Here is a 25,168-nt window from a genome sequence, read left to right as displayed (position 1 = left end):
TAATCTTACATCTGTCCTACAATGTATGAGAGTAAAAATCTTTGTGTTATAACTCTGTCACAATGTACAGACAGGTGAATTTTTGTAGTAAGAAGCTGTCCCGAAGCCTGTTGGTCCTGGCTTTAATGCAGTGGTACCGTTTGCCAGATGGAAGCAGCTGAGACAGTTTATGGTTGGGGTGACTGGTGTCCCCGATAATCTTCCAGACCTTCTTTCTGTACCTGCTGCTACAAATGTCCTCAATGAAGGGAAGTTCACATCCATGGATGAATGGTGCCCCTGTAGAAGGTCTTGAGGATTTGGGGGCTCATGCTGAACTTCTTCAGTTGTCTGAGGTGGAAGGGATGCTGTTGTGTTTTTTTTCGCCGCACTGCTGGTGGGTACAATCCAGGTGAGATCTTCGGTGATGTGTATACTGAGGAACCTGAAACTATTCACCCTTTCAACTGCAGACCCATTGATGTTGATCGGGGCGAGCCTGTCTCCGTTCCTCCTGTAATCCATAATCAGCTGTTTTGTCTTTTGGATATTGAGGGAGAGGTTGTTATTTTGGCACCACTGTGTCAGAGTGTCAACCTCCTCTGTAGGCTGTCTCGTCATGGCTGGAAATAAGGCTGTGCCATCTGTGAATTTGATCAGCAGATCGGAGCTGTGTGAGGCAGCACAGTCATGGGTGTAAAGGGAGAAGAGGAGGGGACTCAAGACACAACCCTGGGGGCACCTGTGAGGAGCAGAGGTCGGGGAGCCCATCCTCGCCACCTGAAGGTAATCTGATGGGAAGTCTTGGATCCAGCTGCATGAGGCGGAGTGCAGGCTGAGGTCGCTGAGCTTCCTATCGAGTCTGGAATTGTAATGTTGAATGCTGAACCGTAGTCCAGGAAAACGTTCCAACGTAAGCATCCCTCTTCTCCAGGTGAGTGAGGACGGTGTGTAGTGCTGTGGCTGTGGCGTCATCGGTAGGCGAATTGTTGGGGATCCAGTGTGGGGGATAGCATGCTGCAGATGTAGTCTTTAACCAGCCTCTTAAAGCATAGGCTTATAATTGAGTTAAGTGCGACAGGTCGCCAGTCATTCAGGCATGCTGCCTTGGTTTCTGTGTCTTCATTCTTCTGCTCCCAGGATCAGGTCATTGTCAGCACTTCCCACGACAGGGAAAGCAGGCTGTTCCCACACTCTTGGTTCCAGCCTGTCCTCCGAGAGCACACTGACAGCTCTACTTCAAAGCACAGAGTGATAATCTTATCTGCATGAGCAGCATGCAAGACAAGCTTTTCACTGTGTCTCGGTACCTGCAATCCAATTCCAATTCCAATGGCTCTGCCTGCACGTTCCCCTATGGCGATGAAGTCCAGCAATTCTCCACCCTCTGTGGTCAATCTGTGAATTCAGCTAAGCTAATAACTACCTCATAGCGCAAGAACCTGTCAACTTGTAAAACTTATAAATTGTTATAACAATTTGTAATTTTGCTCTTGCAAAAACAAACAGTTCGAGGATAAAGGGGAAGCCTTTTAGGACCGAGATGAGGAAAAACTTCTTCACACAGAGAGTGGTGAATCTGTGGAATTCTCTGCCACAGGACACAGTTGAGGCCAGTTCATTGGCTATATTTAAGAGGAAGTTAGATAAGGCCCTTGTGGCTAAAGGGATCAGGGGGTATGGAGGGAAGGCAGGTACAGGGTTCTGAGTTGGATGATCAGCCATGATCATACTGAATGGCGGTGCAGGCTCAAAGGGCCGAATGGCCTACTCCTGCACCTATTTTCTACGTTTCTATGTTTCTAAGAAATGAGGATTGATTCAGGCAATAATTGTGACTCTGAAGTAGTGGATATGACCCAGTCTGTCACAGGAAAAGCTCGCCCCACCGTTGAGTACTATCACAAGAAAGTTTTTGTTTGTGAGAGAGTGTCTGAACTGAGGCGATCTCAGGCGAAGATTTACTCTCTATAGGCATACAGTGGAGCGCATCCTGACTGGTTGCATCACGGCCTGGTATGGAAATGCAAAGGAACGGAAGACTCTGCAGGAAGTGGTGGGTACAATCCAGCCCATCACAGGTAAAGCCCTCCTCACCACTGAGAACATCCACACGGAGCACTGTCACAGGAAAGCAGCATCCATTGGCAAGGACCCCACCATCCAGTCCATGCTCTCTTCTCACTGCTGCCATTGGGAAGCAGGTCCGGGAGCCTCAGGGCTCAGGAGTAATTATTACCCCGAACCATCAGACTCCTGAACTAGCGTGGATAACTTCACTCACCCCAACTCTGAACTAATTCCAAGTAAGTAAAGGCATCCGTTCGTCTTGCGAGACCATGGATCTGCACCTGGAAAGGCTTCACTCTCCAGGGCGCAGGCCTGGGCAAGGTTGTATGGAAGACCGGCAGTTGCCCATGCTGCAAGTCTCCCCTCTGCATGCCACCGATGTTGTCCGAGGGAAGGACATTAGGACCCATACAGCTTGGCACTGGTGTCGTCGCAGAGCAATGTGTGATTAAGTGCCTTGATCAAGGACACAACACGTTGCCTTGGCTGGGGCTCGAACTCACGACCTTCAGGTTGGTAGTCCAATGCCTTAACCACTTGGCCACGTGCCCACACAACCTATAAACTCACTTTCACAACCTATAAACTCACTTTCAAGGACTCTACAACTCGTGTTTGCGATATTATTTATTTATTGCTTTGTATTTGCACTATTTGACTTTTCTACATGTTGGTAGTTTGCCAGACACAAACGAGAGCAAGTCTGTTGGTGCTGGATTTCCAGAGCAACACACACAAAATGCTGGAGGAACTCAGCAGGTCAGGCAGCATCTCTGGAAATGAATAAAATGTCAACGTTTTGGACCGAGACTGTTCTTCAGGACTGAGAAGGAAGGGGGAAGATGCCAGAATAGCTTGTTTGTTTGTGTGTAGTTTTTCATTGGTTCTATTGTGTTTCATTGTTTGGCTGTGAATGCCTGCAAGAAAATGCATCTTGGGGTAGTACATGGTGCCATATATGTATATACTTTGCGGGGGCTACTGAGGTGACTTTAAACTAGAATGGTTGGGGGGTGGGAATCAAATTAAAGAGGCTAGGCGTGAGGAGGTTAGTTCACAACAGGGGGATGGGAACCAGTGCAGAGAGGCAGAGGGGTGTAAAGTGAGGGTAGAAACAAAAAGTACTATGGAGAAAAGTAAAAGTGGCAGGCCGACAAATCCAGGGCAAGCATTAAAAAGGGCCACTTTTCAGCATAATTGTATAAGGGCTAAGAGAGTTGTAAAAGAGCGCCTGAAGGCTTTGTGTGTCAATGCAAGGAGCATTCGTAATAAGGTGGATGAATTGAAAGTGCAGATTGTTATTAATGATTATGATATAGTTGGGATCACAGAGACATGGCTCCAGGGTGACCAGGGATGGGAGCTCAACGTTCAGGGATATTCAATATTCAGGAGGGATAGACATGAAGGAAGGGGAGGTGGGGTGGCGTTGCTGGTTAAAGAAGAGATTAACGCAATAGAAAGGAAGGACATAAGCCGGGAAGATGTGGAATCGATATGGGTAGAGCTGCGTAACACTAAGGGGCAGAAGATGCTGGTGGGAGTTGTGTACAGGCCACCTAACAGTAGTAGTGAGGTCGGAGATGGTATTAAACAGGAAATTAGAAATGTGTGCAATAAAGGAACAGCAGTTATAATGGGTGACTTCAATCTACATGTAGATTGGGTGAACCAAATTGGTAAAGGTGCTGAGGAAGAGGATTTCTTGGAATGTATGCGGGATGGTTTTTTGAACCAACATGTCGAGGAACCAACTAGAGAGCAGGCTATTCTGGACTGGGTTTTGAGCAATGAGGAAGGGTTAATTAGCAATCTTGTTGTGAGAGGCCCCTTGGGTAAGAGTGACCATAATATGGTGGAATTCTTCATTAAGATGGAGAGTGTCAGAGTTAATTCAGAAACAAAGGTTCTGAACTTAAAGAGGGGTAACTTTGAAGGTATGAGACGTGAATTACCTAAGATAGACTGGCAAATGACACTTAAAGGATTGACGGTGGATATGCAATGGCAAGCATTTAAAGGTTGCATGGATGAACTACAACAATTGTTCATCCCAGTTTGGCAAAAGAATAAATCAAGGAAGGTAGTGCACCCGTGGCTGACAAGAGAAATTAGGGATAGTATCAATTCCAAAGAAGCAGTATACAAATTAGCCAGAGAAAGTGGCTCACCTGAGGACTGGGAGAAATTCAGAGTTCAGCAGAGGAGGACAAAGGGCTTAATTAGGAAGGGGAAAAAAGATTATGAGAGAAAACTGGACTGTAAAAGCTTTTATAGGTATGTAAAAAGGAAAAGACTGGTAAAGACAAATGTAGGTCCCCTGCAGGCAGAAACAGGTGAGTTGATTATGGGGAGCAAGGACATGGCAGACCAATTGAATAATTACTGTGGTTCTGTCTTCACTAAGGAAGACATAAATAATCTTCCAGAAATAGTAGGGGACAGAGGGTCCAGTGAGATGGAGGAACTGAGCGAAATACATGTTAGTAGGGAAGTGGTGTTAGGTAAATTGAAGGGATTGAAGGCAGATAAATCCCCAGGGCCAGATGGTCTGCATCCCAGGGTGCTTAAGGAAGTAGCCCAAGAAATAGTGGATGCATTAGTGATAATTTTTCAAAACTCGTTAAATTCTGGACTAGTTCCTGAGGATTGGAGGGTGGCTAATGTAACTCCCCTTTTTAAAAAAGGAGGGAGAGAGAAACCGGGGAATTATAGCCCGGTTAGCCTAACGTCGGTGGTGGGGAAACTGCTGGAGTCAGTTATCAAGGATGTGATAACAGCACATTTGGAAAGTGGTGAAATGATCGGACAAAGTCAGCATGGATTTGTGAAAGGAAAATCATGTCTGACGAATCTCATAGAATTTTTTGAGGATGTAACTAGTAGAGTGGATAGGGGAGAACCAGTGGATGTGGTATATTTGGATTTTCAGAAGGCTTTTGACAAGGTCTCACACAGGAGATTAGTGTGCAAACTTAAAGCACACGGTATTGGGGGTAAGGTATTGGTGTGGGTGGAGAGTTGGTTAGCAGACAGGAAGCAAAGAGTGGGAATAAACGGGACCTTTTCAGAATGGCAGGCGGTGACTAGTGGGGTACCGCAAGGCTCAGTGCTGGGACCCCAGTTGTTTACAATATATATTAATGACTTGGATGAGGGAATTAAATGCAGCCTCTCCAAGTTTGCGGATGACACGAAGCTGGGTGGCAGTGTTAACTGTGAGGAGGATGCTAAGAGGATGCAGGGTGACTTGGATAGGTTGGGTGAGTGGGCAAATTCATGGCAGATGCAATTTAATGTGGATAAATGTGAAGTTATCCACTTTGGTGGCAAAAATAGGAAAACAGATTATTATCTGAATGGTGGCCGATTAGGAAAAGGGGAGGTGCAACGTGACCTGGGTGTCATTATACACCAGTCATTGAAAGTGGGCATGCAGGTGCAGCAGGCGGTGAAAAAGGCGAATGGTATGCTGGCATTTATAGCGAGAGGATTCGATTACAGGAGCAGGGAGGTACTACTGCAGTTGTACAAGGCCTTGGTGAGACCGCACCTGGAGTATTGTGTGCAGTTTTGGTCCCCTAATCTGAGAAAAGACATCCTTGCCATAGAGGGAGTACAGAGAAGGTTCACCAGATTGATTCCTGGGATGGCAGGACTTTCATATGAAGAAAGACTGGATGAACTGGGCTTGTACTCATTGGAATTTAGAAGATTGAGGGGGGATCTGATTGAAACATATAAGATCCTTAAGGGATTGGACAGGCTAGATGTAGGAAGATTGTTTCCGATGTTGGGGAAGTCCAGGACGAGGGGTCACAGTTTGAGGATAGAGGGGAAGCCTTTTAGGACCGAGATTAGGAAAAACTTCTTCACACAGAGAGTGGTGAATCTGTGGAATTCTCTGCCACAGGAAACAGTTGAGGCCAGTTCATTGGCTATATTTAAGAGGGAGTTAGATATGGCCCTTGTGGCTACGGGGGTCAGGGAGTATGGAGGGAAGGCTGGGGCGGGGTTCTGAGTTGGATGATCAGCCATGATCATAATAAATGGCGGTGCAGGCTCGAAGGGCCGAATGGCCTACTCCTGCACCTATTTTTTATGTTTCTATGTTTCTATAACTTTGAACTTTGATTCTGGCGACAATTGCGACTTTAGGGGTCGTGTCACATGACTGACTGCCCTTCAGATGGAAACGAATTCTGTGAATTTCAGATGCCTTGGGTTCCTTGTGTCTCACGCACATCTCACTGGACACTGTATACATTTGTCGTTCATTTGTTTTCTCTCTTGTGCCTTTCCCTAGACCTCCTCTCCATTCCTTTCAATCCCTCTGCATCTCGAGACTTGCTTGTAACTATGCCAGCTAGGAGCAGCGTGAGAAAAGTTTACCAAGAGGCGAGCAGAACAAGAGGGTCACCCAGCAAAACAACAGGAGATTGCTTCATACTTATATAGAAAACAACAGCTTCTTCGCCACAACCATTAGATTTCTGAACTTTATAACCCTTCCTGTTGGTGCTGTTATTTTCTTGCACTCTTAGTTTTGATATGGGTTTATCAGAATCAGGTTTAATATCACTGACATATGTCATGAAATTTGTTGTTCTGTGGTAACAGTAGGTTTTATTTATTTTATATTTAGCGATACTGTGAGGAATAGGCCCTTCCGGTGCTCTGAGCCACAGTAACGCCACAAGCCCTGACTAATCCTAACCTAATCACAGGACAATTTACAATGCCATTTAACAGCTCTGGACTGTGGGAGGAAACTGGAACATCCAGGGAAAACTTATGCATTACTCAGGAAAAACGTACAGGGACTCCTGACAGAATGGCGCCGGAATTGAACTCTGAACTCTGGAGCACCCCACTACGTCACCCGAGACGGCCAACGCCATTGCAATAGATAATAATCAAAATTACAGTAAGTATATATGTGTGCGTACGTATGTAAGTAGTGAGAAAAGAGAAGTAGTGTTGATGCATTCATTATTGTTGTCACACATCCTGAGTTGCAATAAAAAACTTTTGTTTACGAACCACCCAGGCAGATCATTTCAAACATAAGTACATTACAGCAGCAAAATGTCTATAGATCCCTCTAAGTTGCCACATTCTCCCCGTGGCCACCTGGGTTTCCTCCAGCAGTCCAAAGACATACTAGTTGGTAAGTTAATTGGTCATTGTAACTTGTCCTGTAGCACTGGGACATAAATCGAGAGATAAACTCAGGACATACCTAATAAAGTGGCAACTGAATACGTTCATACATTCATGGTTTTCTGCTGCTGTAGCCCATCAATGGCAGGTTCAACGTGTTGTGTGTTCAGAGATGCTCTTCTGCACACCACTGTTGTAACAGTGGTTATATGAGTTACTTTCGCCTTCCCGTCAACTTGAACCAGCCTGGCCATTGTCCTCTGACCTCTCCCATTAATGAGGCATTTTCACCCACAGACCTGCCACTCACTGAGTGATTTGTTTTTGTTTTTCACACTATTCTCTGTAAACGTTAGAGACTGTAGTGTGTGAAAATCCCAGGAGATCAGCAGTTCCTGAGATACTCAAACCACCCCATCTGGCACCAACAATCATTCCACGGTCAAAGTCATTTAGATCACACTTCTTCCCCATTCTGATGTTTGGCCTGAACAACAACTGGACCTCTTGACCATGTCTGCATGCTTTTATGCATTGAGTTGCTGCCACATGATTGGCTGATTAGATAGCGGCATTAACGAGCAGCTGTACCTAATAAAGTGGCCACTGAGTGTGTGTTACATTAATATTGAATGACACTATACTTCAGAAATAATGCACATGTTAACTGGTGCGTTTACCATATCTGATTAAAGACTCAGTTCTGTCCAGTAGAAACAGTAAATTGGTATATTAGTTTACTGGTGTCACATGTACACCAGTCAACTGAGAAACACTGTTTTGTAAATCATCCACACAGATCATTTCATCACACCTGTGCTTCATGGTACTAAAAGAGAAAAATAAGCGGAATGCAGAATAAAGACCATAAGATTACTCACTGCCTGTTACATCGCTGGTGTTTAGGGCAGCAATGAAGGTCCTCCATCTCTGGCAATGCTCCAGGCTTCCTTCATCGTGTCAGTCATTTCCTCTCAGTTTTCACTACTGTCAGTCATGCAAGTCCCGGGTGGAGACTCAGGAATACCATCACACTCAGATGTAGGAGGATTCTTCATTGCTGTTTTTGTAACAATTTTGTTTTACCAGTCAGGGGTGTTAGCCCTGAACTGAACTTCTCTTGGTCTGGCCTCTACCCTTTGACCTGCTGGCATGGGCGACCCCACCAAGAACCCTTACTCCAGCCAACATTGCTTTCTAGGTCATTGAGGAAGACAAGGTTGTGGTCTTCTTGAAGGAAGACCATAAGATATAGGAGAAGAATTAGGCCCTTTGGCGCTATGCCTCTGCTCCGCCATTTCATCATGGCTGATCTATTTCTCTCTCATGCCCATATCTCTTATCAGGTGGGGAAGGCCCAACAGAGGCTCTACTTCCTAAGGAAGCTAAAGCATGCTCTCCTCCCTCATCACCTGCTGATCAACTTCTATCGGACAATTATAGAGAGTCTCCTGACGTACTGCTGTGCAGTGTGGTTTGCCAGCTGCACAGAACAGAACAGGAAGGACTTGCAGCGGATGGTGAGGGTAGCAGAGCGGGTTATTGGCACAACATTACCCTCCCTCAGAGACATTTATACTGGCAGACTTCAAAAGAAGGCTACTTGTATTTCAAAGGATCCCACTCATCCTGGACATCACCTGTTTTCCCCTCTACCTTCTGGGAAGAGATACAGAGCATTAAGAATAAAAACAAAGAGACTCCTTAACAGCTTCTACCCACGAGCAGTGAAATGTATAACACCCCCTTCCCTTCTCCTGCCCCCCTCCTAAGACGGCGGCAGCTAAATGCATCACACTTCCAGGAATGGCAGGTGTGCAATAGTCCTGCCCCCACCATCCATATATTATTAATTTTGGACTGCATTCCTGAGGTTTTAGAGATTATTTTATGTATATATTCTTTGTTATGCTGCAAAACGTTGAGCTGCTAAACCGTGTTTCATTGCTCCACAACAATGACAATAAAGATATTCTATTCTATTCTATCTCCTGCCTTCTCCCCATATCCCTTCATGCCCTGACTAATCAAAAATCTATCAACCTCTTCCTGACATATACCCAATGACTTGGCCTCCATAGCCAACTGTGGCAATGGATTTCACAGATTCACAACCATCTGGCTGCAGAAATTCCTCCTCATCTCCGTTCTAAATGGATATGCCTCTATTCCTCTCTATCCCTCTATATACTAAAGAGTTACAGTTACAAAGAAAGAGCAGCGCAGACGATAAGGTGCAAGGCCATGATGAAGTAGACTGTGAGGTCAGGACTCCATCCGATTGTACTAGACTCCATTCAATAGTCTTATAACAGTGAGACTGAACTTGACTCTGAGCCTGGCCCACAGGCTTTCAGGCTTTTGTATCTTGTGCCTGATGATGGTGGGGAAAGGAGAGAATGTCCAGAGTGGAAGGGCCATCATGGCAGCGTGATGGCTAGTGTGATGTTTTTCAGTGCCACCACGACCTGGGTTCAATTCCCACCACTCTTTGTAAGGAGTTAGTACTTTTCTCCCCATGACCACTTGGTTTTGGAAGAATGGGCAAAGAAGCGGCAAATGAAGTACAATGTTGGAAAGTGTATGGTTCTGCACTTTGGCAGAAGAAATAAATGGGCAGACTATTATTTAAATGGGGAAAGAATTCAAAGTTCTGAGATGCAAAGGGACTTGGGAGTCCTCGTGCAGGATACCCTTAAGGTTAACCTCCAGGTTGAGTCGGTGGTGAAGAAGGCGAATGCAATGTTGGCATTCATTTCTAGAGGAATAGAGTATAAGAGCAGGGATGTGACGTTGAGGCTCTATAAGGCGCTGGTGAGACCTCACTTGGAGTACTGTGGGCAGTTTTGGTCTCCTTATTTAAGAAAGGATGTGCTGACGTTGGAGAGGGTACAGAGAAGATTCACTAGAATGATTCCGGGAATGAGAGGGTTAACATATGAGGAACGTCTGTCCGCTCTTGGACTGTATTCCTTGGAGTTTAGAAGAATGAGGGGGGGTCCTCATAGAAACATTTCGAATGTTAAAAGGCATGGACAGAGTGGATGTGGCAAAGTTGTTTCCCATGATGGGGGAGTCTAATACGAGAGGGCATGACTTCAGGATTGAAGGGCGCCCATTCAGAACAGAGATGTGAAGATGTGGGGGGGGTTGATGCTTATTTTGCCGTTCTTTTTCTTGTGCAGGGGCTGGGTTTTCTGCTTCTCTTTGAACTGACTTCCATGGCTTTCTTTGTTTTGTGGCTAACTGGAGATGAAGAACTTCAGAGTTGTATACTTCGATAAGAGTACCAACAATTGTATACTGGCTCTATTGTAGGAGAAAATAGCTAACACTGTTAAAGCTCAGACAATTTCCCCCTCTCGGTTATATGTTCGGTTTCATTTTTTTGTGTGGGGCATTTCACATCACAGTCCCTCGCTCTGTGAAGACAGTGTGAATGTTTTTTTACCACCCCCAAACTCCGTTTCCAAACATCAAAGTTCTGCTTGTCCAGGCTTTGTCAGCAGTCCCTTCTCACACTTGTTCATGTCCAGGAATTTTAGTTGCTGTTGCCAGTGTGAATCACCCCAAAATTACCAAACATTAAAAAGCATTACATCAATACATTATTTATAACAGCATATTTTCAAAATTTTGTCATTCAGCACTTTTGTATCAGGAAGTTCGTTGAAACGAGTCCAAGAATCTACACAGGTCAGTTTCTCGTTGATGGGTGGAAAGCTTTGTAGAAGTTCTTTGTACTCTATTGATATCTCTGTCTCTCCCCCCCTCTTCCCCCTCCCTCTCTCCCTCTCTCCCTCTCCCCCCCCCCACCCCCCCCAGCTCTCTCCCTCTCTTGGAGAAGCAATGCAGAAGATTGTAACATCAGAATAGCCAAGTTCTGGTCTGCCCTTTCACTGTTGCAGGAGTGACCTCTCTCTCTCTCACGAGAGAGAGAGCCTATCAGAGATTCAGACCCTGCTGGGTTATGCACTGTGGTTTTGTTGGACTCTGGATCGAGGGCTTTTTGGTGCTTCTGCTTATACGAGTGGGGGTGGGGAGGGAGGGCAGGTTTCAGGGCTTCGATATTCTATTGCTCAATCTATGGGGTTTCTCGCCTCAGGATGTCTGTGAATAGTACGAGTTTCAGGTTGTTTACTGTATAGATTCTCTGATACTAAGTTAACTTAAATGAAATGAAATAAGAAACGTTGATCTGGGATGCAGTTAATGGTCTGCTGGAGGGAAATGGATTAAATGTGACAAATTTACATGGTTTGATTTAGCCAACTTGGCAGAGTTTTTTGATGAGGTAACGTTGAATGGAAGAGGAATACGTGAAGGACTTGCAGAAGGCTTTTGGTAAACTTGCACACAGCAGGCTTTTGAGCAAAGGGGGAAGATTGACAGCGTGTATAAGAAGCTGGCTAATCAGCAGGCCACTGGGCTCTGCGGTGAGCAGTTCCTTCTCTGACTGTGGGAAAGTGAGTTGTCAAACTGCCCAGAGATCACTGAGGGTTATGGCCTACACTTGTGGGGTGCAAGCCTCCACGTCTAAATTTGTGGAAGTTGGAAGACTTGGCAGTACGGGGAATTGCGAGGAGGCGGAGGAAACCAGACTGCTAGAATAGGCAGACATAGTGAGAAGGCAAAGAATAAAAGATTATAGATTGCCTTTATTCATCACACAGAGAGAAATGCTTCATTTGTGTCAAGTGAAATCAGTGAGGGTCGTGGTGGGGGCAGCCCGCAAGTGTTACCACACTTCCGGCTCCAACAGAGCACGTCCACAACTCACTAACCCTCACCTGTCCGTCTTTGGACTATGGGAGGACGCCGGAGCATCAGAAGGTCAGGGAGGGAATGTACAGATGGTGGCAGGAACTGAACGCTGTTGGCGCTGTAAAGCGCCATGCTAACTGCAATGTGACAGTGCTTAGGAAACTTGAGGTGATGCAAATAAGCAACAATATAAAATAAAGGGTAATGTTTTTAAAAGGGTGCAGAAGCTGACAGCCACAAAGATGTGGTTACACAGAGTACTGAAAGTGCCAGGGCAGCTGCGAAATTCAATAATAAGGCGTACACAATTTTGTGCGTACAGGTATAGTGAGGTAGAGCATTAAATCAGAGAATAATGCTGAATATGAATAAAACGTGGGTATGGCCTCATCCAGAGTATTGTGTTCAATGCTAGTTTCCTCATTACAGAAAGGATGTGGAGATATAGAGAGGGTTCAGTGGAGATTCACCAGGACGTGGGTCGGGATATTTACAAGGGGTCTTTTCGAGAGATTCCTTAAGGTTATCATAGCCGGGGTTGATGGTGGGGTTAAGCTCCCACTATTTAATGCTCCCAATAGCGTGTGTCTCAAATAGTCTCTAACAACCAAGTTCAGTTTCTGGCCTTCACGTGTGGCTCAGCTCCTAAGTCCAGCAGAACTTTTTCTACTGACAGGAGATTATTGGCACCTTAAAACCAGTCGCTTTCGGCAGATGGGGCTTGTCAGCCATGGTTGGCAGCTCATCTAGGAGAAGGAGATCTCTGATCTCAAACCTCCGGTGCTTTGTGGCCATACCCACTCACGGGGAAGACTTCAGGAGTAAACCCAGAGGGCAAATCTGCAGCTGGACTCCCTAAGGCAGTCCTGTGTTGCGTTCAACTGTTGCGTGAATCTCTTGGATTCATCATCTGTGTGAGGGGCAGCGGCTTGCTCTCCATATCGTCCTGTCCTGGCTCACGGATCACAGCTGGGACAAACGTCCATGATGGACCCCAACCAAGAGAGGACGTCATTTGGAGTTTTCTTTGGAGAAGAGAAGATTGAGGGGAGATCCAATAGAAGTATATAAAACAATTAGGCATCTAAGTAGTGAGCACCATAAGACCATGAAATATAGGAGCAGATCAGGCCATTCGGCCCATTGAGTCTGCTCCACTATTCAATCATGCCTGATCTTTTTTTCAACCCCATTCTCCTGCCTTCATGGGACCCTGGAAGCCTGTCCCTATTGGTGGAGGGATTGGGGTCACAGGCAGAGAATTAAGAATGATATGGGAGAAAAAACACTTCCCCAGAAATGTGTGATTGGAATTTGCAATCCACAGCCCACAGATATGTTGGAAATATTTTCAACCCTAGCCTTCAAGAGGGATTTGGATAACTATATGGTGGAGAATGATTTGTAAGGCTACAATGACAACGTCATGGTGTAGGAGTCATAATTAGCCGTGGTAGGGGGCTGGCCTGGAGAGGGTGGGCCAAATGCTTCTATGTCGCGATGTGTTATGGAGATGATTGGCTGCGTTCCTGCACTTTCCAGAAGCAGATTTATGATTACAGGTACAGTGAGATGCATTGTTTTTAACAGCCAGCACACTCAAGGGTGTGCTGGGCAGGCAGCCCACAAATGCTGCCACACATCCTGGTGCCAACATAGCTTGCCCACCATGTTCACACAACAACAAGACAAAACAAGCACCTGTCCCGTCCCTCCTACCCTCCACCCAACATAGCACAAAGCTGCCGGCTTATGATGGCACCATGGAAGAGGGGTGACAACTTACTGGTGGTTCCCAAAGCAAGGAATACAACTGCATACTATATTAGTAACACTGTTTCTGTACAACATCATGGCAAACAATCATCGTGAGCAATGACGAGACATGCGGAGACCAGACCGGGTCAAAGCTGGAGCAGAGGGAACCGGGGGGGGGGGTGCGGGCATTGGGTAGGGGCCAGAATGTGGACGCGGGGCCCGGGTTCAGAGCATATCGAAGCGACAGGGTCCAGGTCTCAGAGTGAGGGGGTGACCCAATGTTTGGATGATTTAAACACCAGGCCAGATGGATTGAAAAGGCCGGGTGTCGGGACTGGGGTGAGGGTCAATGAGAGCAATTTGTGAGAGCAGATTTTATTCTATATCTCAAATTCTTTGAAAGAGGTATGTTAATTCTGTGAGGGCAAAGTTGTTAGGCCGGCACAAGCAGGCTCCTCCCTGTTTCCATTCAGCTAATAGGAATCACCTGCCACTCGCTTCCAACTCATCACCTGCAGCTTATTTAAACCAGCTCTCAGGCACAGCCCTTGTTCACTCATTGAACCAGCCAGCCTCAACCAGTTGGTCCCAGCCTTCAGTTGCCTTGATGCATCAAGTATCTGTTTTGGTCTGTGGCCCCCTCATAGCTTGTTATTTTGCAGTTTGTTAGTAAAATATCATGCACTGCTGAATTGTCTCTGCTGCTCTGCTTTTGAGCTAGAGTTTGATGATCTGGACAGCTGCAATGTGACTGTATTCCTTCACTGGGGTTTTGAGTGTGCCATTGGGCTACTGTGTTTTGCAGATTGGCCTCAAAGGAACAATGTTTTGTTTAGCTGTATACATGTATATAGTTGCATAGCGATAAACTTGAACTAGACTGAACAGAAGCTGGATGGGGCCCTTCTAATATGGCTGGTGACTCCTTCACAAGGCTGTGGTATGCCTAGTCAGAGGACAGAGTCTCTGAATAGAGGGATGTCCACTTAGAACAGAAATGAGGAGAAATTTCTCTAGCCAGTGTGTCGTGGATCCATGGAATGTGTTGCCACAGACAGCTGTGGAGGCCAATTCATTGAATGTATCTAAAGTGGAGATTGCAAGGTTCATAATTAGTCAGCGTGTCAAAGGTTACGGGGAGAAGGTAGGAGAATGCGATTCAGAAGGATAATAAATTGGCCATGATGGAATGGCAGAGCAGACTCAATGATGGGATGCACTGCCTGAGTCAGTGGTGGAGGCAGATACACTAGTGAAGTTTAAGAGACTACTAGACAGGTATATGGAGGAATTTAAGGTGGGGGCTTATATGGGAGGCAGGGTTTGAGGGTCAGCACAACATTGTGGGCCGAAGGGCCTGTACTGTGCTGTACTATTCTATGTTCTATGGACGAATGCCCTGTGTGGTCTTCTGGAGTAATGGACTTAAGATGACAGTGTAACAGTAAGTAATCCTCTTTGTCACTTTTCTTGTGATTGCAAGACCCTGTTGGACATTGTTAGAGTGGAATGCTGCAAGACCGATTCCCTGATTGATTGGTGGATGGCGGGGGGCGCGTGGCCTGGGTCATGGCAAGGCCTAGGCCTTAAGCTGTGCTGTCGCCTGTTTACAGCCGATCAGGAGAGAGCCGCCAGAGTCACTGTGTTCCACCGGAGGCAGCGTGCGCAGCACCCGGGCTGGAGTCAGTGTGGCCCTCCACTGTTCACGCAACAGAAGACAAGCTGTATTATGTTTTTAATTGCAGACTGCTGCAACGTTCATGGACGCAGGGTCTTGGATTACAATACTCTTTGTGTGACTGTATTCTACTGATATTGTGTATGTGCTTACATTCCTATATGTGCTTACATTCCTCTATGTGCTCGTGCTGTCTATGACTATCAGTACTGTGTTTAGCACCTTGGCACTGGAATAACGCTGTTTCATTTCACTGTATTCATGTATGGTCGAATGACAATTAAGCTTGAACTTCAACTCGAGGGCACAGTTCTTCCAGTTTCTGTTGAAAGTTAGAATCTGAGATCAGAGAGAGTTTTCATTCTCTCTCTCTTCCAGTGGCTATATTATTAGGTATCAGATATCAACAAGGAAGGTACTAGTGAGGGGAATGTGTGTGCTGTGGTGGACTGTCAGTGAGTTCGAAGGAGAATGGGTACAGTTCCAGCAGTTGCCACACACATTTCAGAAAGAGAAGGAAGACTGGAGACTCCTTGCTAGTGGCACTCAGGTTGTTGAGACAGTCAGTGAACCAGAACCTGGCTGACTCCCACTCCTTCTACACCAGGGTCTGGAATATGCTCGCTCATGCAAATATCTAATCAGCCAATCATGTGGGAGCAGCTCAATGCATAAAAGCACGCAGACGTGGTCAAGAGGTTCACTTGTTGTTTGGAATGCTGGTTGTTGGTGCTAGATGGGGTGGTTTGAGTATCTCAGAAACTGCTGATCTCCTGGGGTTTTCATACACAAGAGTCTCTGGAGTTTACAGAGAATGGTATGAAAAACAAAAAAAACATCCAGTGTACGGCAGTTTTGTGGGTGAAAATGTCTTGTTAATGAGAGAGGTCAGAGGAGAATGGCCAGACTGGTTCAAGCTGACAGGAACGCAACAGTAACTCACATAACCATCCATTACAACAATGGTGTGCAGAAAAGCATCTCTGAATGCACAATACCTCAAAATTTGAAACGGATGGGCCACAGCACTCAGTGGCTGCTTGAGGTACCCTAATAAAGCGGCTACTGTGTGTAATCTTTCGTCTCCTGTCTTTGTTTAAACCCTATATAAGCTGTCTGACTTCTCCCCATTGTGATGAATGGCAATAGACTTAAATTGTTAACTCTCTTTCCTTCAAGGTAGCCTTTATTTCCAGAGCCATTCTCCACCACATTTCCTTACATTCCCCAAAACCGAAGAAAAATAATCAGTAAATTGGCTGCTCATTGTCACAAGTATTGAAGCCCAGCGGCTGTCCTGGGCCCAGCGTATTGGCTTATTACTGGCTCTTATTGTCACAAGTACTGGCGATCTATCCTGGGCCCAACATATTGATGCAGTTACAAAGGAGGCAAGACAGCAGGTAGATTTCATTCGGAGTTTGAGGAGATTTGGTATGTCACCAAAGACGCTCTCAAATTTCCACAGATGTTGAGATTAGAGCCTTGGTAAACTGTTGAATCAGAAGACAAGATACATCATCATCTAACAACTAGATACCACTTAAAAGTAGATCATTTGTAGTACCCAGTTTTGGGTATGAACACAAGGCTTTGGCTGCAGTGCACAGCCAGTAGGCCCTGGTGTATTTAGACACTGAGCGCCAAATAACTTGCAAATTTTTAAAGATATACCTTGGAGAGCATTTGAACTGGCTGCATCGCTGTCTGGTATGGGATGGGGGAGGGCACCGCACAGGATCGAAATAAGCTGCAGACAGTTGTGAACTCAGTCAGCTCCATCATGGGCACTCGCCTCCGTAGTATCCAGGACATCTTCAAGGAGCGATGCCTCAAAAAGATGGTGTCCATCATTAAGGCCCCCCATCATCCAGGATATGCCCTGTCCTCATTGTTACCATCAGGAAGGAGGTGCAGAAGCCTGAAGACACTCACTCAACAATTCAGGAACAGCTTCTTCCCCTCTGCCATCCGATTTCTGAATGGACATTGAACCCATGAACACTACCTCACTACTTTTTTGACTTAACTATTTAATATATTCAAAGATTCAAAGTACATTTATTATCGAAGTATACAACCCCGAACTTCACCTTCCCTGCAGACAGTCACGAAACAAAGAAGAAGCTAATTCGGTGCTGATAGAGTGAAAAATGTTGGTTTGCACACCACCCATACAGATCATTATTAGCCCAGGGGAAAAAATCACAGCATTAGAATCAGGTTTGTTATCACTGACATGTATCGTGTTTTGCAGCAGTACATTGCAAAACATAAAAAGTACTTTCAGTTACAATTAGAAATATTAACAAATAGTGCAAGAAGAGGGGAGAATAGTGAGGTAGTGTTCATGGATTGATGGACTGTTCTGAATATTCTGATAGAGGGAAGAGGGGGAGGCTGAATTTTCCAGTTACGGGGAAAGCACTCTGCAGGTACTCGGTGAGGAGCAAGGTCATAATGAGGTGTACTGTGAAGTCAGAGTCCATTTTATCTTACTAAGGGACAGTTCAGCAGCAGGCTAGATTCTGTCCTTGAGTCTGATTGTACGTGCTTTCAGGCTTTTGTATCTTCTTGCCGAGGGGAGAAGTGGACGGGGTCTTTGATTATGTTGGCTGCGCTAGCGAGATGCGTGGGCAGAGAAGTGGGAGTAGGCTATTTGACACATCACTACTCTAAAGACTAAAGATCTTTACCTCAATGCCTCTTTCCTGCACTATCTCCATATGCCTTTCCTTCTCGTAATCTCTACAAGTCTCTGCCTTGAACATACTGCAGCTGGACCTCCACAGCTTCTTAGGGAGAGAGTTCCACGTGTCCTCCAAAGTTCAAAGCCCAAAGTAAAGTTATTATCAAAGTGCATATATGCCACCATATACAACCCCTTTTCTTGTGGGCATACTCAACAAATCTATAGACTAGTAACTATAACACAATCAATGAAAGACTGCAAACTTAGGAGTTCAGCCAGAGTGCAGAAGACAACAAACTGTGCAAATACAAAGAGAAGAAACAATAATATAAATAAATAGCAATAAATATTGAGAACATGAGATCAAGAGTCATTGAAAGTGAATCCATTGGTTGTGGGAACGTTTCAATGATGGGGTGCTGAGGTCATTGGTTCTGGGAATGTTTCAACGATGGGGTGCTGAGTGAAGAAATTTCTCCCTGCCTGTCTTGAGCCCCTGACCTTCAGACTCAGTGGCAGCTGCCCGATCACCACTGATTCATGAGACCATGAGACTGGGTCAGGGATAATCCACGTCCAAATTATTTCAATATTTCAGCCCTACCTGGCATGACTGACCTCTCACTTTGAGACTGTGGCCTTTGTTCCTTGACTCTGGAGTCAGGAGAAAGATCAACTCTGCATCTACCCTGTCAACTCCCAGCAGAATTTTGGCTTTTCAATGAGATCTCTCTTTTCTCCAAGCACAGGACTAATCTCATGCAATGAAAAGATCTTTTGCACGCACCCATCTGTGTGCTCTTGCAGCTATTTTAACATCCTATTCACTGTAATGTCTTGTTTGCAGGTGTTTAAATGACTTGCATATCCTCCTTCACCCTGGTCTGTGACTGGCCAACCATATCTTCAGAGAATGGTTGCAAAGGTTGCTAAAATATTTTGTGACAGGTTTTGTATTCCCACTAGGTGCGGCAGGTGAAGGGTGTCTGGTTGTAGCCAATTCGTAATGAGTAGGGTGCACAAGAATTTTGTGCTGTGCAATTTTTTGCTCAGTGACATCAATATGTGTGTACTATTTTCTTCAGTAAAATCATTATAAATAAGCCAGTTCCAAAATCTGCAGACAAATCATTGCAAATTCCACCTTCCACATCAGAAATCAGGAAAGGAAGTATGATTGTGTACAATTATGAAATATACTTAACATCCCAATGAGGTAGAGGGGGACAAACTTTTGTGCGCAGTTTAAATTCCTTCGTGCGCTAGCAGCAAAAGAACTGTGCGCGCACAGGAGCCCAACTTGGAGGAAACATTGTTTGTAGCATATTTCAGAGACAAAAGGCATTCTGCTGATACTGGAAATCTGGAACAGCATGCACAAGACGCTGAGGGAACTCAGCCGGTCAAGCAGGGAAATGGAAAGTCAACATCTCGGGCTTTCCTCAGGGCTGGGAAGGAAAAGGGCAGAAGCCAGATTAGAAGGTTGGGGATTGGGAGGGAGGGGGGGAAGAGCACAGGTTGACAAGGTGGAAAGAGGAAATAATGTGATACCTCCAAGAGGACCACAATCTTGTCGTGGTTTGGAGACTTGCCTGCCTCAGTGACCCGGAGGGTTATGTTGGCCGGAGTCAGAGCTTTACACTTAGACTCTAGGTAGACTCACACTTGCCAAACAGGTCACAGGGCCGAGGCCAGACTAAGAGTGACCGACTGATCCTCCAGTTTCTGGGGTTCTGACACACTGACCTCTGATAGCACTATGCTAACCGCTATACTACTGTGGCAGTTAGAGGGCTCCTGACATCAAAGAAGGTTGGAGACGAGCCCATGATTAACTCCATTTGTCACCAATCCCACTGAGGATTGAAATCAATGAGGTCGCGAGCGGAAGGCAAGCAGTTATTCAGTGCCATCGGCCTCCCTGTGACTGATACCTCCCTCTCCCGCTCCCTTTCTCTCTTACCCCTCCACCCTCCACCCTCTCCCTTTCTCTCTAACTCCTCCCTTCCCCCTCCACCCTCCACCTCTCCTTTTCCCCCTCCCCTTCCCCCTCCACCCTCCACCTCTCCTTTTCCCCCTCCCCTTCCCCCTTTCTTTCTAACCCCTCCCCTCCCCCTCTCTCCCTCTCCCTCCTCTCCCTCTCCCTCCTCTCCCTCTCCCTCGTTACTCCCTGAGGAAAGTTTGATTTGTCTCTCTCTCTCTCCCCCCCCCCCCATCACTTGTTGCTGGAGGACGATACCGGAGGTTTGGGTCCTGAGCAAGGCGTAGTTGATGCGGTTTGTGGATTGGACTCTCTAGTTCACATTATGATGTGCTTCTGGTTCCTGGTCCTGACGAAGGGTCTCGGCCTGAAACGTCGACTGTACCTCTGCCTAGAGATGCCGCCTGGCCTGCTGCGTTCACCAGCAACTTTGATGTGTGTTGCTTGAATTTCCAGCATCTGCAGATTTCCTCGTGTCTGCCTTTGTTTTTGTTGCTGCTTGGTGCGATTTTGATCGGAGCGGGACCGGCTCTGCAGTAACACAACCCTGGACCGAACTGAGCTGAGCTGGAACTGAACATTCCTGGACCGTTGAGCTGGCACTGGCGAAGGTCCAGAGGGGGTTCATGAGAATGATTCCCGTATTTAAAGGGCTGTTTGCTGACTCCGGGCCTGTGCTTGCTGGAGTTCAGCAGAATGAGGAGGAGACCTCCCTGAAACCTACCAAATGTTAAACACCTTATTAAAGAATATAAAGTGGTCATGCAGAGGATGTCTCAGATCAGAGCACAGCCTCATTTAGAAGGACATCGCTTTCGAACCGAAATGATGGGGCATTTCTTCAGCGAGAGGATAGAGGAGGCCAAGTCTTTGGAAATATTTAAAACAGGCTGAGAGGGAAAATAAGTCAGCCATGATGGAATGGTGGAGCACTCTCAGTGGGCCAAATAGTTTAAGTCTTCTCCTTCATCTTATGATCCTGTGGTCGCTTTTACACCTGGAAGTCACTGTGACTGATGGGCCCGCTGACAAGTCTCCGGGAGGATGAGGTTCTGAGTTTCCTGGGGAGGAGGCAGCATTGTACAGGGAGCGGTCTGATAACCTCGACCAGTAGGGACAATTCCTGGCATGTCAGCCTTTTTACAGTAAAAAAATACTCAGCAGACCAACAGAACAGAACAGAAGCCAGTGAATGTTTCCTGAGTGACTCATTGCTGAGCTGTCACAGCTGTTGTCAACAACAATCTGCCTGTAATGTCAGCAGAGTGTCAACATGGCTCGGCCCCAATGTTGAGCTCTGCTCTGCAGCTGAGCTTTAGAACGGGGGGCTGGCATCTCAGTGAAACCCGCTGAATATTGAAAGGCCTAAACGGACTGGACCTAGAGAGAATGTTACCTTTAGTGGGGGAGTCTAGGACCAGCCTCAGAACAGAAGCACATTCCTTTAAAACAGAGATGAGGAGGAATTTCTTTAGCCATACGGTGGTGAATCTGTGGAATTCAGGAATCAGAATCAGCTTTAATACCACCGGCATATGTCGTAGAATTTGTTAACTTTGCGGCAGCAGTACAATGCAATATATATAATAAGGAAGAAAAAACGTGAATTACTGTAAGTATATGGTTAGGCCGGTTGGTGGCGTAGAGGCATCAGCGCCGGACTTCGGAGCGAAGGCTCCAGAGTTCGAATCCAGCCGGCTCCCGTGCACACTTTCCATCCGTGCTGGGTTGAGCATCGAGCTAGCAACTCAACCTCATAAAAATAAGAAAGCCTGCTAAAAAAACACCATCATGACGGTGTCCCAGTGACTCCACTCAGAGTTAAGGGCTAAAGAAGAAGAAGAAGAGGGGTATATATAGTTACATTAAATAAGTGATGCAAAAATAGAAAAAAGAGTTCACTGTCCATTCAGAAATCAGATGGCAGAGGGGAAGGAGCTGTTCCTGAATCACTGAGTGTGTGTCTTCAGGCCCCTGTACCTCTTCTGTGATGGTAGCAACGAGAACAGGGCAAGTCCTGGGTGCTGAGAGTCCTTAACGATGGTTGTCACTTTTTTGAGGCAGCGCTCCTGGAAGATGTCCTGGATACTATAGAGGCTGGAGCCCAGGATAGAGCTGACTAAGTTTACAACTCTCTGCAGCTTACTTCCATCCTGTGCCGTAGCCCCCCGCCTCCCCATACCAGACGATGATGCAGCCAGTCAGAATGCTCTCCACGGTACACCTGTCGAAGAGTCTTTGGTCACAGATGCCACAGACGTTGAGAGATTCTTGATTAGCAAGGAAATCAAAGGCTAAGGGGAGAAGGCAGGAGGATAGGGTTGAGAGGAATAATTAATCAGACAGGATGGAATGGCGGTACAGACTCGATGGGCTGAACAGCCTAAATCTTTTCCTATACCTTCTGGACATTATGGTCTAAGTTCCACAATGGGAAATGCTACTTTCCTACAACCTTCAGGTTCTTGATCCTACACAACTGGACCCCTACCTCCATAACGGAACTCTACCGATGGCCCCGTACACCTACCGTAGACTTCTGTCTGATCACGTCTTTGCTTTCACACTGACGTCTTGTCTGGTACAATCATTTTGCTCGTCACTGCCTTGTGTAATTTATAATCTGTGTCTTATCTGCACAAACGTGCCTGTGATCCTGCTTCAAACAAGTTGCTCACCGTACCTGGGCACGTGACAATCAACTCGGACTTGACTTTGACTGCCCCTCCTCAGGTAGAGAATAGAGCGAAGAAATTTCCCCCGCATCTCTGCCACGGTAGCGTAGCTGGTGGCGTGACGCTATTGCAGCGCAGGGAGTCGGAGCTCAGTCCCCGTGAATCCCTATGCCTCCCCCATGGAATACGTGGAGTTCCTCTGGGCGCTCCAGTTCCCTCCTGCAGTCCAAAGGCGTACCGGTTCATAGCTTAATTGGTTGTTGTAAGTAGTGTTAAATTGGGGTTGTTGGGATGCTGCTCAAAGGCCCATCTCGAAAGATAAATAAACAGCCTGATCCTCTCATTCTCAAACTGTGAGCCCTTTCCCTAGACCATAGTCATAGTCATACTTTATTGATCCCGGGGGAAATTGGTTTTCGTTACAGTTGCACCATAAATAATAAATAGTAATAAAACCATAAATAGTTAAATAGTAATATGTAAATTATGCCAGGAAATTATGAAATAAGTCCAGGACCAGCCTATTGGCTCAGGGTGTCTGACCCTCCAAGGGAGGAGTTGTAAAGTTTCATGGCCACAGGCAGGAATGACTTCCTATGACGCTCTGTGTTGCATCTCGGTGGAATGAGTCTCTGGCTGAATGTGCTCCTGTGCCCAACCAGTACATTATGTAGTGGATGGGAGACATTGACCAAGATGGCATGCAACTTGGACAGCATCCTCTTTTCAGACACCACCGTCAGAGAGTCCAGTTCCATCCCCACAACATCACTGGCCTTACAAATGAGTTTGTTGATTCTGTTGGTGTCTGCTACCCTCAGCCTGCTGTCCCAGCACACAACAGCAAACATGATCGCACTGGCCACCACGGACTCGTAGAACATCCTCAGCATCGTCTGGCAGATGTTAAAGGACCTCAGTCTCCTCAGGAAATAGAGACGGCTCTGACCCTTCTCGTAGACAGCTTCAGTGTTCTTTGACCAGTCCAGTTTATTGTCAATTTATTGACCACACTCAAGGGAAGCCAGCATATCAAGTGCTTATACCGGCTTCATCAAGATCTCTAACACCCACCACCCCTTGTACACCTACCTACAGGAAAGGTGTCAATAAGATTGAAAGAGTACAGAGAAAACTTCCAAGGACTTTGCCAGGACCCAAGTTACAGGGAAAGGTTGAATTGGTTTGGACTTTATTCCCTGAAGCATAGAAGATTGAGGGGAGATTTGATAGAGGTATACAAAATTATGAGGGGTATATGAAACGTATGTCACATCCGGAATTTTCTGGTTAGTAGGCAATTTCCTTCCAGGCCGCTCTGACGTATTGGGAAATCATGCTCAAGGCAAGTTATGCAGTAGTTTTTCATTCCCTTCTGCCAGGTGAGTTTTTTTTAAGAGATCACCAGCTCTTAACCCTGCACCGATGGAGAGCGTGCAAGGGTGCCGGCTGGAATCGAACTCGGGACCCCTCGCCCGAAGTCCAGCACTGATGCCACTACGCCACCAGCCGGCCATGAGGGTTATAGGTAGGGTAAATGCAGGCAGGCTTTTTCCACTGAGGGTGAGTGGGACTACAACCAGAGGTCATGGGTTAAGGATGGAAGGTGAAATGTTGAAGGGGACCATGAAGTGGAATTAGGTCACTCAGAGGGTCATTATGGAGGGTTGTGGTCCCGGTGCAGGTCAATGGGATTGGGCAGATCAGCAGTTTAAAACAGGCTAGATGGGCCGAATGTCCCGTTTCAGTGCTGGAGTGCATTATGACTCTAAAACCCAGTGAGTCAACTCCACCTGGCCTGGCTCATCTCCAAAAACCAGTTCAGAAATTTCACTTTCTTTGCAAGGCAAGTAACTTACTCATCAAGAAAGTCCTCCTGAATATCAGATTCAGGTTTAATATCACAGGCATATGTTGTGAATTCTCTTGTTATGAAGCAGCAGCACATTGCAATAGACAATAATAAAATCTGTAAATTACAGTCAGCAGTGTGTGCATATATATATATATATATCCCATACTTATTGTAATTTGCAGATTTTATTGACCTGCACTATTATATAATTTAACTTTATATATAAAAACTTTAAAAAGTTAAGTAGATAGTGCAGGTCAATGGGTCAAGACAGATTAATAGTTTGTATAGACTAGATGGGCCGAAGGACCAGGTTCTGTGCCGTAGTGTTCTATGACTCTAAGAATCTAGAAAATAAATTCACTGCCTGGTTTGATGGTTGAGGCAAATACATTTGAGGCTTTTAAGAGACGTCTAGATAGGCACATGAATGTGAGGAAGACGGAGGGATATGGGCATTATGGAGGTAGGAGGGATAAGTTCTGGGGTTTTTTAAATTTACTTTTTAGCTGGTCAGCACAGCATTGAGGGCCGAAGGGCTTGTTCCTGTGCG

The sequence above is a fragment of the Mobula birostris genome, chromosome 11, assembly GCF_030028105.1.
Source record: "Mobula birostris isolate sMobBir1 chromosome 11, sMobBir1.hap1, whole genome shotgun sequence".
Classification (NCBI taxonomy): Eukaryota; Metazoa; Chordata; class Chondrichthyes; order Myliobatiformes; family Myliobatidae; genus Mobula; species Mobula birostris.
Note: the sequence above shows the minus strand (reverse complement) of the source record.